The sequence below is a fragment of the Macaca fascicularis genome, chromosome 16 (assembly GCF_037993035.2).
Source record: "Macaca fascicularis isolate 582-1 chromosome 16, T2T-MFA8v1.1".
NCBI classification, from domain to species: Eukaryota; Metazoa; Chordata; class Mammalia; order Primates; family Cercopithecidae; genus Macaca; species Macaca fascicularis.
The window spans coordinates 72,894,355-72,906,981 of NC_088390.1; the positions used below are offsets into that span (position 1 = coordinate 72,894,355).

The window sequence follows — 12,627 nt, forward strand, 5'->3', positions numbered from 1 at the left end:
ATCTAGCGTTCCAATTATTTTTCATGAATTACTCCTTTCACCTTTAGTGTTGTATCTAAAACAGTATTGCCAAACCCGAGGTCATCTAGATTTTTCTCCTTTGTTATTTTGTAGAGTTTTACAATTTTGTGTTTTGGTTTTTTTAATTAAATAAAAAGGGATTGGTGGTTTTTGTTTCTTGGTAGAAACATAGTTTGTTTCTTCACCAGTGACATAGCCAATAACTTAAGTAAATAAATGAATGACTAGGAAACTCTTGACTAGGCCAACCCCCATAGCCTTAATAACCACAACCTAACATTAATATGAAAGACTAATCCTTCAGTTTATCTTTTATGTCTGTCCAGAACTTTAGTCCTGTGAGCTGTTTCGTAAACGAGATTTGTTTTGTGGGAAAGGGAATTTTATTTCAACACTTCCCTAAGAAATTGATCTCATTGGGTAATTCTTAAATTTGACTTAGCGTAGTAATGTATCTGGAAGAAATTTATCAACTGATACGTTATTATTTTTTAATTTTTTAAAATTTTTGAGACAAGTCTCATTCTTTTGCCCGGACTGGAGTGCAATGGTGTGATTATGGTTCTCAGCAGCCTTGAACTCCTGGGTTCAAGAGATCCTCCCACCTCAGCCTCCTGAGTAGCTGGGACTAAAGGCGTGTGCCACTGTGCCTGGCTAGTTAATTTTTTTTTTTTTTTTTTTTAGTAGTGGTGAAGTCTTGCTGTGTTGCCCAAGCTGATCTCACACTCCTGAGCTTGAACAGTCCTCCCACCTTGGCCCCTCAAAAGTGTTGAGATTACAGGTGTGAGCCACTATGCCCAGCCTGATATGTTTTAATTCTAACAGTAGATCTGCATAGAGAGAAAAGTTGGTATTATGAACAAAGGTAGCTTTAATTCCAAGAGACAACCATCCCCATTCCATGACCTCTTTTCACCCAAGCAAGGAAATTTATTGAGGCCAGTAACATTTTAAATGCTTTTTGGAGTTATTTCCATGTACTTTCTTTCTTATTGTGTAAGATTTGACTTTTTTTATTTTAAAGGAGTTTCTTCACATGGATAACTCAGTTTGTATAGCCTAATGTAATCTCAGCAATAAGTCAAAAGTTTTTCTTCTGTAGGGCTATGTAGTTCTCTGACATAGGAAATCATTCTTAGTTCCATTATGTTGAGAAGAAACAGAGAAGCATTTTACATCCAAGTGCACTAGCAGCTGTTTTGTTATGTAGCTGCTCCGTGCAGAGCCCAATACTGAGAATTTTAAGAAGTCACTGAAATATGTCAAAGCATGAGGATGGGTCTGGATCACCTCACTCTAGATGCCTGTACCTTTTTTCTGTAGACAGTGAATGAAATTTTGGAAAGTGAACTGCACATGTGGGAAGCATTTGTGTGTGTGGGTGGAGGAAGCATCTAACGGAACTGAGCTGGGAAAAGTAGAGCTTGGTCCCAGGTGTCCCAGCTGGAAGAGCTTGAAGCCAGACAGACCCAGGGAGCCCTGTGTTCGAGGCCACCTGCACTGCTTACAAGCCACGGGCCTTAGGAAGCCCTTTCTTGGACCTTGCTTGTGGAGTTGAGATGGGGGTCTGAGTTATTCTGCAAAGTGGTTCCCATTGAGCTACAAGTGACTTTCTCTTCCTCCACATTCTCCTTACCTCAAAACGGAACAAACTTCTTGGCAAAATACCATTTAACATAATTTGGCCACACTGAACATTTATGGAGTCTGTACTGTTAAGAATTGATAAGTATTCCACATAAAATCTAAACATTATTCTTTTCTTTATGAAATGTTTAGTGTAATGCACAAAAACTTGAAGCTTCAGCTTTTTTTTTTTTTTTTTTTTGAGATGGAGTCTCGCTCTGTCGCCCGGGCTGGAGTGCAGTGGCCGGATCTCAGCTCACTGCAAGCTCCGCCTCCCGGGTTCGCGCCATTCTCCTGCCTCAGCCTCCCGAGCAGCTGGGGCTACAGGCGCCCACCACCTCGCCCGGCTAGTTTTTTTGTATTTTTATAGTAGAGACGGGGTTTCACCGTGTTAGCCAGGATGGTCTTGATCTCCTGACCTCGATAACATTGACTTTATTTCCACTTCTCTTTAGAAGTGCGAATTCCTTCACGCTGGGGTCAAAGAAGGGAAGTCTATGTGAAGATTTGAATTGTGACCTCTTCCTTCATTTACAAAAAAAAAAAAAAAAAAAAAAGACTTAAATTACTCATGCCCTCAGTTTAAATTTGTGACTGACATTTGCAACTATGGAAATGATTCACTTTTCCTTGTAGCAAGAAAATTTGAAAATGAAAGCAAAACGATGCTCATATTCAAACTGAACCTACGGTGAAAAGATGTGTGCTGATGGCTTCGTTGCCCTGAAAACACACACGACAGAGATGTCTGTCTGTTGTTCAACACCTTATTTTCCTCTTCCTCTGAGCATCTTAGAGAGGGATGACTGTGCACGTTGCCCCATGCGCAGGAGGTGGTGTATAAAGATCTTTTGGTTTATATCGTGGCTTACAGACTCTCATTTAGGCCATGGAATGGTACATTCCAATACCATGAGTGGTTAAATCCCAGGAATTCCGAAGTGTATGAACGGGGCAATGTCAGCTATACTCTCATTTCATGCTACGTAGCCAGATGTCGTGTAGCTAATCTCAGCAGTTACTATACATAGTATGCTATACCTGACTGATTTAAGGTAAACTGCCTCAGTTTCCTCATCTGTAAATTATGGCTTTTGACTAAATAATAGCTTAGTTTTCATAGTGAACAAAATGCTTAAATAACAGTTTAGCTGTGCAAACACATTTTGCAGAAAAACGGCCCTATCAACAATAGTACCTGCTCTAGTGCTTTTAAAAATTAGAATGAAATTTTGTTTGTACATTTTTGTTTTTGAGACGGTCTCACTGTGTCGCCCAGGCTGGAGTGCAGTGGCACCATCTTCGCTCACCACAGCCTCAAACTCCTGGACTCAAGCGATCCTCCTGCTTCAACCTCCTGAGTAGCTGGGACCACAGGTGCATGCTAGTATGCCTAGCTAATTTTTTAATTTTTTGTGCATCGAGATCTTACTATGTTGCTCAGGCTTGTCTCGAACTCCTGTGCTCACGTGATCCCCTGACCTCGGCCTCCCAGAGTGCTAGGATTATAGGTATGAGCCACTTCGTCTGGCCTTGGTTGTACTTAAAAAACAAAAACAAAAATAAAAGAAAAACAGAAAACTTGTCTTGGCTCCCAGGAGCATTTATATGACTAACAACTTACCTTTCCTTGCTGATAGTTCCAGTTTCCTGAAAATGTGTTTGACAGAAATGGCTCTTAGTTTAGGAACTCCTCATTAGTTGTTTCCAGGAGTGGTCGGGTATCATTTTGATGCTTCTTTATTTCTTCTACCCAACTAAAATACAGGGTGAAGATACGATGTCTCTGAAATGATAAAGCTACATTTGTCAAAAAGCACATATGTTCCATTCGACATTTTGGCTTAAAGAAATGAAAACTACAGAATGACTTTTTCCTTTATCTGAGTCTACGCTGTGTAGTTACCTATTTAAAAAGATATACAGATGAAAAATAGTTTTTGAAATGAACTTGTCTGAATCAAGACGCACACTCTTGCAGCAACATCATGGGGCGTCTCTGTCACTGAGGAATCTGTCCCCATTTGTATGGCCTGGCTGGGTGTCTGGCTGTGGGAGGCACACATTGGTGATCTTGGTACAGCAGTTTGCAGTCAGCTGACTGACTTGCTCCTGCACGTGCATTTTTTCCCCCTGGCAAGTCATAATTCATGTTTTTCCTGAGGTCCAACCCTATTATAACTAACAGATCCTAACTGGCTGAGAAACATGGGCACCCTTCTCTTCTTGCCTCTTGTTCCCAACATATTTGTATGCTTTTCAATAGGAAGCTGACCTGGAGTAAATGCCCAGGGTTGTCTGAGGTGTCTTAATGGAAGGTGTGGTCTGAAACCAGCTAACTATGGCAGCATTAGGGCAAGAGCGCACACATAAAGGACTTGTGAAGGAGGGTGGGAAAGTGGGAGGGGTGAGAGCTACCGTGAATGAAACCGAAGAGAAACAGAAGTTGTGGCTGGCATGCAGGAAAAACCCAGATTCCCATTCACCACTTCCTCTCGTTTCCAGAAGTTACCCACCATTCCTCTCTATTTTGCAATCCTCTCTTATTTCCCCTGAAGGTTCTGCTTTGAATACTCTCTTCCTAGCAGAAATGTTGAAGGGAAGTAGCTCAGCCCAGTTCCCTTCTGGGCCACCACTTTCAACTATAGACGTTCTAGTCAGAGCCAAGAAGGCCACGGACTGGGAGGATGGCGTTTAAAGTCTCTGCCGGGCTCCACTTAGTTCCCCTTCCCCTACAGATGCCTTATTCCCTCGAAATGCAAGCGAGGCTCCATGGCCACAGTTTCCTTCCCCCTTCTGTCCACATTCCAGTCTCGAGTTCATCATCTCGAGAACACTGGGGCACCCTCCTCTCCCTGCCATAAGAGCTGTCATTTAGTTGTGATCCGCAAATCTGCTAAAGAGAAAGGTGCCCTGCCATCATTTTACAAAGGCTTGCTTGGAACACATTCCTGCCATTCTTTTTTGCTGCTCTGTAGCCTGAGTGATGATTTGTTTAGTGTAGGAGTAAGTATGAGGGGCACTGTATTTCTTTAAAAAAAAACAAAAACAAAAACTTTTAGTGACATATGCTCATTGGAGGAAACAAGATAGAAATAAATAATATTGAAAACAAACATCCCTCAATCAAGTGACAACCACAATATAGCACGTTGGTGAAAGTGGTCTTAATTTAAAAAGAAAGCCCATCTCTCTAGGTATCTGAGCAATTCATTACTATTCTGTGTAATTTTTGTGGGTTCATAATTAATTTTGTAGATTGGAGATTTACTAGCATGTGATACCTTTTATAGGATATTTTACATTAAATTATCTTCCTCCCTAGCACATTGCCTAATTCTGTCACTTGTGTTATTGAGGAAACATTTGCAAGCAGGACGAAAACCGGTCTGCAGATACTTAGGCTTTGAGTTGTTTTGTTCTGAAATGCAAACACTATCAATTGGGTTAAGTCTCCCAGCCCCTAAATGGGGTTATTTATGTTTTTTTTAGGAAAGAGAGGAACTTGGGAAGTAAATGAGAAGTGCCCAGGGCCGATGGCCAGAGTCTTAGAGGAAACATAAACCTCTAAGATCAAGTGAGTATCCACAAACTTAGAGCACTGCAAAAGAAACAGTTGGGTTAGCATTTTATTAGGAAGGTCAGAGATGATTTGGAAAGTTAACCCTTCTAATTGGTAATTACCTTCAGTATGTGTCCGTGGTGGCATGCTGTGTGCGTTCACTACTTTTTCTTTTTAGTGGGAAAATAACAACATGACTCTGCTGCATGTCCCAGGAAGAGGCCACAGAAATGAAACCTCAGGGTCACATGCCAAGAAGGAGATTCCCTTGACATATTTCAGAGCTGATGCTTAATGGACCTGAAGCAGTTTGCTTTCTTTCTTTCTTTCTTTCTTTCTTTTTTTTTTTTTTTTTGAGACGGAGTCTTGCTCTGTCGCCCAGGCTGGGGTGCAGTGGCCGGATCTCAGCTCACTGCAAGCTCCACCTCCCGGGTTTACGCCATTCTCCTGCCTCAGCCTCCTGAGTAGCTGGGACTACAGGCGCCCGCCACCTTGCCCGGCTAGTTTTTTGTATTTTTTAGTAGAGATGGGGTTTCACCGTGTTAGCCAGGATGGTCTCGATCTCCTGACCTTGTGATCCACCCGTCTCGGCCTCCCAAAGTGCTGGGATTACAGGCTTGAGCCACCGCGCCCGGCTCTTTCTTTTTTTTTTTTTTTTAAAGACAGAGTTTTGCCCTTTGGCCCAGGCTGGAGTGAAGTGGCACGATCTTGGCTCAATGTAACCTCTGCCGCTCCCGCCACCAACCCGGTTCAAGCGATTCTCCTGCTTCAGCCTCTCGAGTGGCTGGAATTACAGGCATCCCCGCCACCACACTTGTCTAATTTTTGTATTTTTAGTAGAGACGGAGTTTCACTATGTTGGCCAGGATGGTCTCGAACTCTTGACCTCAGGTGATCCACCCACCCTGGCCCCCCAAAGTGCTGAGATTGCAGGCGTGAGTCACTGTGCCCAGCCCCCGTTTACATTTTTTTTTCTCTTTTTGAGACGGAGTCTTGCTCTGTTGCCCAGGCTGGAGTGCAGTGGCCGGATCTCAGCTCACTGCAAGCTCCGCCTCCTGGGTTTATGCCATTCTCCTGCCTCAGCCTCCCAAGTAGCTGGGACTACAGGCGCCTGCCACCTCGCCTGGCTAGTTTTTTTTAATTTTTATTTTTATTTTTTAGTAGAGACGGGGTTTCACCGGGTTAGCCAGAATGGTCTTGATCACCTGACCTCGTCATCCGCCCGCCTTGGCCTCCCAGAGTGCTGGGATTACAGGCTTGAGCCACTGCACCCGGCCTGCATTTTTTTTTTTTTTTTTTTTTTTTTTTACAGGGCAGAGACTGAAGGGCACTTGGAGCTACCTGGCCCTGCCTGGCTTTAGAGACCTGATCTGTGCAGACGTGGTAATTCCCCATGTGTCGATGCAGTTCCGACTTAAAGGGCACAGTCAGCCCTTCGTTTCAATACCAAGAATTGCCCTTTTGAAAGGGTCTTGAAGGACTTGACATTCTAGGATTTAATTATTAGGAGCAGAGGCAATGAGATGCAACTCTGAAACAAATGTTTAACCACTTGAGTAGAAGAGGAAACAGAGTGAATTAAAACTTGAAAAGTGATCTTCAAATCGGCTTCCCTCCTTGTAGGCTGATGAAACGACAACTAGCATCTCCAGCTAAGAGTGTGTATAATTAGACAGCCCTGTAGGCTGTATCTCAAGTGAGAAAAGAAACATGCCCTTTTCTTAGCCTTTCCTTATTTTTGGCCTGTATTTGGGAACCTTTTTTTTTTAAAGTTTATTTTTTATTTATTTGTTTTTTTAATTGCGCTTCTACAAAGGGCTCTGCAAGTTACAGAGCATGAGGATATATACAAAAGCTTTAGCTTCATTTAGGACATATTCTCTAATTTCTGAAACTTCAGATTAATTTAGCATTTGATGACCTAATATTGCATTTCCTCAATTTTGTTCTATAAGTAGCATTCATCAGAGCCAAGTTTATTTTATGTTGGTGGCATTCAGTAAGTGATACATCACAAAGATTGGATACTGTGGCGTATCAAATATACTTTGAACTGTGTTCTCTGGCAATGCCATAGATTGTAACTGCAACTGACAACTTGTACTTCTAAGAGAGCATTTATCATTGTTGGGCGTGCATTATGTCTGTCTGCTGATTAGCTTGTGAACTCCTTCAGGTTATCCATCTCATAGAGGCCAGTGTCTAGCACAGAATAGGTACCCGCTGAAGGTATCCTGAGTGGAATTGAGTTGCAACAGTGTGTTATAGATAGTGTAGTTCACAAGGAAAAATAGTCATCACCGAGCAGAACTGCACCTTGCAGACCTCCATGATTTTAGGGGAGAGCAAATATAAAACACGTTTTCAGACGGGTGAGTCTGACTAATTTGGAAAATTGAATGGACTATTTTCTAATTTTTTTTTTTTTTTGCATCTGGGATATACAGCAACAGTGAAAGTTACTTTTTAAAAATGGGCTGAAGAGTGAGAAATGAATCTGACTTATCGAATCCACAGAGGGATTTATTACTTACTGTACCTTTATTATTTATTATTACTTTATTACTTATTATACCTTTATTATTTATTACTCCTTTATTACTTTATTATTTATTACTTTATTATTTATTACACCTTTATTACTGTGCTGCTCTTCATCCCATGCCTGCCTGCTTTCATGACAAGTCGCAGTGAAGTTGTATTTGGCTACGAGAAGTGACTTGCCTTCAGGGTCACTGTGAACCATGTGGGTGGGGCCGGGCAAATGCGTATTCAACTGCTCTAAAATATTTAGAAGCAGAAGATTCAAAATTTGACCCATAAGTTTGATCAAGTTTAATATTTATCTATCATTCATTCATTCATTCATTCATTCATTCATTCATTCATTCATTCATTCAGACATGGTCTTGCCGTGTTGCCCAGGCAGGAATGCTGAGGCTCCATCATAGATACCTGCAGCCTGGAACTCCTGGGCTCAAGCAATCCTTTCCTGCCTCAGCCTTCAGAGTAGCTAGGATTACAGGCTTGCACCACTGCACTTGACTAATTTTTAAAAATTTCTGCAAAGATGAAGTCTTGCTGTATTACCCAGGTTGGTCTGGCTTCAAGTGGTCCTCTCACTTTAGCCTCCCAAAGTGCTGGGATTACAGGCGTGGACCACCCCACCCAGCCTAAGTTTTACTATAACCAATGAGGCAACCTCCGTGGAGACCAAGAAGAAGGGGTGGTACCTTCTAGACATCTTGACCTTTGTCTTCTGGTTCCAGGAGCTGTGATCTGCAGGAGAAGGAAGTCCTGTCTGCTCACAGCCCACCCGCCTCTGCTCAGGTCTCTCTGGGTTGGCTCATTGATGGTAGTGGTGGAAATTGTCTCAGTCATTACGTACAGCCTGTGAATCCTATTAGCATTTCTCCAGTTTTCTTTGTTTTTGTCAAGAGAACATAAATCTATTATCAGGTATTTCCACAAAATTGACCTCATATTTCCTTCCCGGGTTTAGTGCTCAGTTGCCAAAAAAGAAGTGAGGAGTCAGCAGAATTGATGTGAAGTCACTGGGAGTGAGTATCTTCAAATTAACAAGACGTAACATCCCTTTCCTGTCTTTAGCCCACAGATACCCTCCTCTGCTGAGCCACCTTCTTGCAAAGGAGGCTTTTGGAAAAGATCTTTTGGGATTCTATCAGGATCCCACATGTAAAGTAGAAGGAGAATCACGAGTTCCGTGGGAAATGGCTCTAGGTCATTTTTCCATTTTCAGAGAAATCAGTGCCTTTGAAAGAGACTGTAGCTTTTTCTGCCTCCAACTGAACCTGCCTAATTTGTGGGGGTGAATGAGGCAGCCTTTGTTCTCTGCCAGGCTGGAGTCAGAGCCCTTAAGCATGGCTTGTTGTACTCCTCTTTCATATCGCAGAGTCCAGAGCATGGTAGAGAAATTTGGAGCATCCTCGTAACTGTAGCACCACCACAAATAATAACCACAGGAGCTACCATTACAGAGGAACTGCCCCATGCCCTGCAGCCACCTCTCCTCCCCAACTCCCCCCCCCCACTCCCCCCCCACTCCCCCACTCCCCCCCCACTCCCCCACTCCCCCCCCACTCCCCCACTCCCCCCCCACTCCCCCACTCCCCCACTCCCCCACTCCCCCACCACTCCCCCACTCCCCCCCACTCCCCCACTCCCCCACTACCCCACTCCCCCCCCAACTCCCCCACTCCCCCACTCCCCTCCCCCACTCCCCCACTCCCCCCCCACTCCCCCACTCCTCCACTCCCCCACTCCCCCCCCACTCCCCCACTCCTCCCCAATTCCCCCACTCCCCCACTCCCCCACTCCCCCACTCCCCTCCCCCACTCCCCCACTCCTCCTTCCTCTCCTTCCTCTCCTGCTCCAATATTGTGTGTTTTTACCTGACTGTGCAGCGGGCTGCCTCCCCCTGGAGCTTACTCCTTTGACCTAGACTTTGGGTTTCTGGTGCTTGTACCTGCTCCCTCTACCCTGGGCCAGGATTCTCAGTCTCTGGGATTGGCTTCAATCTTTGTGTTTCCCCAGTACCTTGCTTACCCCTTCACACGTGCTTGGATTGCATGGACTCGCTCTGGCTTGCTCACATGAAACACTCTCCTACCCATCTCTTCCTCTCAGCTGGAGGCGCTGTGCCCATTTCAGACTCTGCCTTCACACCAGGACTCCAACCCTTCCCTTGTAACAGCCTCCATTCAGGAAGGGGGCACCTTGCAGCCTAGACCCTTAGTGACCAGAGTCCCTCAGAACAGCCTTTCCTGTTCTACTGCTGTTCAAGTGTGATGGTAGAGAAAATCAGAGCATCATGATAACTGCAGCACCATCCAAAATAATAACTACAGTAGCTACTGTTAAGGAGTACAGTGTCAAGCAGCTACTGTTTTGGTAGAAGCTCAAGCCAACATGCCTGTAATCCCAGCACTTTGGGAGGCCGGGGTGGGCAGATCACCTGAGGTCAGGAGTTCAAGACCAGCCTGACCAACGTGGTGAAACCCTGTCTCTACTAAAAATACAAAATTAGCTGGGTGTGGTGGCAGGCTCCTGTAATCCCAGCTACTCGGGAGGCTGAGGCAGGAGAATCGCTTGAACCTGGAAGGCAGAGGTTGTAGTGAGCTGAGATCATACCACTGCACTCCAGCCTGGGCAACAAGAGCGAAACTCTGTCTCAAAAAAAAAAAAAAAAAAAAAAAAAGGCTCAAGCCAGATCATCAGGATTCAAGCTCAGCCTCATGCATATGAACTGTGTGACTTTGCAATTTACTACTTCTCGCCACATCATTCTCATCCTTAATAAATAAAATCATTTATGAAGAAGATTATTAATACCATCAGTATTATGAAGACTATTACTCTTATCGTTGATCCTTATTTTCTCATGAGACCTGTCAAGTTGGAGTGACCTAACATTATACAGTTTAACCTATTCTTCTGCAGCAACACACCCAGATGGGGAGGAAAAAACACCAATGGTGCTATTGACATGATCAGAACTCTCCAGTGACGTTGTCTCTATTTTCTTGTGCATGTGCATGCACGCACGAGAGCTTAAAAAATTGATGGGGACCCTGGGCTGCTGGCTAAGCAGCTCTCCTGCCTCATGCCCAGACAATGTTGTATCTGTATACATTTGCTGGGAAGGGGAGTCAACCTAGCTGGAAGGCTATTATTGTTATGCAAATTGGAAAAGGACACTTTTAACCTACACTCTGGCGAAATGGCTGAGGGTGGCAGTGTGCTTAGGGCTCCAGCCTGAGTTTAATCGTTGTAATGAATCCGATGGAAAAGGACCAAGTTTGCTGCTTCAAGCTCCACGTTCCACCTTCAGCTGTAAAATGTGCCGCAGGTATTGCACTTGCCTGAAATAAAGCGCTCTCTGTCTTTTCTTCTTCCAAAGAATCCTTTAGCTGTGTTTTATTATACCGGCAGCCCATTTCCTCAACTTAAAGTAATGATTAACAACAACTAAAGCTTTTTCTCAGTGTGGTTGGATTCAGTAGTTTTAGGATTCAGGGTGGATGTAGAAGAAGGTTTGTGTGTTGCGTGTAACCTGGGTCGTGTGGAGTATGTGGATGCTTTCCCCAGTCATGGAGCAGTTATAACACAGAGCAACAGCTCTGGTGACCACTCAGTCCTCTCGCCTCCATTTCCAGGCAGACCTTACATCTTTCTCTCTGAAAGTGAGCTGAAATCTGATACCCTGTAACTTCCACCCTTTGTTTCTACAGGATTTCCATCCTTCAGGGACAAACAGAACAAGCTTAATCCTTCCTGCAAATATCAGGTCTTCAAGTATTTGCAGACAGCTAAGTTGCAAGCTGTCTTCCCTTTCAGGTGGATCCCACACTCCTCTTAGGAAGTGGTTTCTGGTTATATTCTCTTGTTGGAAAACTTAAGCCAGAGAGGGGCTGCACCCAAGCAATGAGGGCTTGGAACCCTGAACCCTGTCTCAGGAGGAGTAAATACAGATTTGTTGTATGGAACGCTCACCTCCTCCATCCGAGATGATATACCTCTGTTTATGCAGTCTCTTCTCCTAGTGGCTCTTTTGGCAGCCATGGCACCTTGTTAATGTGTTTGTTAAAACGCCTCAGTCTTTTCATCTGTGGTGCCGTCGATCAGTCTCCTTCTCACTCTGCATTTCTGTAGTTTTGAAGCTAGGTATGGGGATTTTCGAATGATCCTTATTACTCAGTGGAGTCTTGATAGCTATCAGTTTGGTCCAGTTGTGGATTTTCCTGTTGGTTTCTAATTTAGTCATGCAGGATGTGTATTGTGTTTCCCAGTTTCCCTTTTCCCATTTGAGACTTTTGCCTTGTGTGAGTTCATCAAGGTATGGAAAAGGAAGCCTCGTAGCAGCCCTGTTACCTTTGTAGCAGCCTATTACTTCTCCTAAACCAATCCCCCTTTCAGCTCACGTTTAATGCGGATACCTTTTATCTTGGGTACTTGTCAGAAGGTCTTCTTTATATCTTTGTCTTACAGATACAGATAATTGCACAGTGTAGGAACTGATTAATGCCCAGGGGACTGAGTGCCATCACACATAATTGTGGAATGAGAGATTTTGATTGCGGTCAATGAAGATTTGCAGGAGGTTGAGGAAACTTCCTCCCTAATTGTGAGGGGTCCTTTTTAAATATTATTATACCTGATTTTCTTCTTATTTTTTGTTTTTTGAGATGGAGTCTTGCTCTGTCACCCAGGCTGGAACACAGTGGTGTGATCTCTGCTCACTGCAACCTCTGCCTCCCAGGTTCAAGCGATTCTCATGCCTCAGCCTCCCAAGTAGCTGGGATTACACGTGCCTGCCACCAGGCTTGGCTAATTTTATTATATTTTTAGTAGAGGCAGAGTTTTGCTATGTTGGCCAGGCTGGTCTTGAACTGCTGACT

General features: G+C 44.0%; 1 protein-coding gene across 8 annotated transcripts in view; it reads left to right on the forward strand.

Annotated features, from left to right (window-relative positions):
• PRKCA (protein kinase C alpha) overlaps positions 1-12,627 on the forward strand; it is a 522,615-nt gene that overhangs the window by 165,480 nt on the left and 344,508 nt on the right. For 2 of the 8 annotated variants that reach the window (XM_074020203.1, XM_074020205.1), the window contains exon 3: positions 8,712-8,769. The exons of the other annotated variants lie outside the window; for them this stretch is intronic. The gene's annotated coding sequence lies outside the window, so the exon portion shown is untranslated. The remainder of the gene's footprint in view (positions 1-8,711; positions 8,770-12,627) is intronic. 8 annotated transcript variants of the gene reach the window in all.